This window comes from Montipora capricornis, chromosome 1 (assembly GCF_036669925.1).
Source record: "Montipora capricornis isolate CH-2021 chromosome 1, ASM3666992v2, whole genome shotgun sequence".
NCBI classification, from domain to species: Eukaryota; Metazoa; Cnidaria; class Anthozoa; order Scleractinia; family Acroporidae; genus Montipora; species Montipora capricornis.
This window is the reverse complement of record NC_090883.1, coordinates 20,001,524-20,002,766: the sequence shown is the minus strand read 5'-3', so window position 1 is coordinate 20,002,766 and position 1,243 is coordinate 20,001,524.

Here is a 1,243-nt window from a genome sequence, read left to right as displayed (position 1 = left end):
TATTTTGGATTGCGCGAGCAAGTGGCTCGAAAACAAAAAGGGCAAGAGAAAAGGGGACAAGTACTACCTGGAAACGTACCTTGAGGACGTTAAATTATTGCTTTCAGCTGATTGTTGCGTCGTAAAAGCAAAATGTTATCGCTCGATGAGGAAGATGGAAGCTCCTCACTCTCTAAGAAATGTATTTGATAGCGGAGAAGTTGGCACACAGTCTGCCACTCAGTGTTCATGTAAAGCTGGAACAGGAAAATGTCAGCACTTAGCGGCATTATTTACCCATGTAATGGCAAAACTGCGCGATGATGACTCGCGATGATGACTCGCATCTACAGCAGTGGCATAGACCTCGAGGCCCTTCACTGGAACCACAGAGATGGTTTGAATCCGAGTTTGTAAAACCACGCATCGATCGCACACCTCGCGAAATGGCACCAAAGACTGTACAAGAGTATTTATATGATCCAAGACCCGTCGAGCAACGAATTATTACAGAGACAGATATTAAAAAACTTGGAGAGAATATCTCCGTTAACAACCCTACCACTTATGCTTCTTGGCTCCAATACTCGAATTCAGCAAACTACCAGTCTCTTCCATGGGGAAATTTCTTAGAGGGAAGTCCATTAGCAAATCAGTTAAGAGATGTCTATCCCCATAGCGTAGTAGAGACTATTTATAGTGAAGACCTAGAGGCAGTGTTTGACTTCCCTGTACAAATAATTAGTTTACCAGAAGATGTAAGAAAAGGTCCACCACCTTCCCTTCCAGACGAAGAGAAAGCGTTTCTAGCAAACATTATTTTATCTCCAGAAAAGGCCATTGATATCGAAAAAAACACGAGAAGTCAGTCGAGCTGCTCTGCTTGGTATCAAGAGCGGGCATTCAGAATCACTGCCTCAAGATTTGGAGATGTTGTTTCTAGAAAAGCCCCAATTAATGACAAATTCTTACATAGTCTATTTGCACTAACAAAGGTGCAGACTCAGGCCATGAAATATGGATTAGATATGGAACCAACAGTTGTAAAAGAGTTTAAGGAGTTGACAGGACCTCAAGTAGAAGTTTTCAAATGTGGCTTGCTGGTTCATCCTGATATTTACTGAATGGGATGCTCACCCGATGGAATTATTTATGATCCTAATGAAAGTCCATCTGTTGGTATTCCGGAAATTAAGAGTTTTTTTTCATTTAGGGGAAAGTCCATTGATGAATGCTTAATCCTGAGGAGAGGCCTTTGTATTTA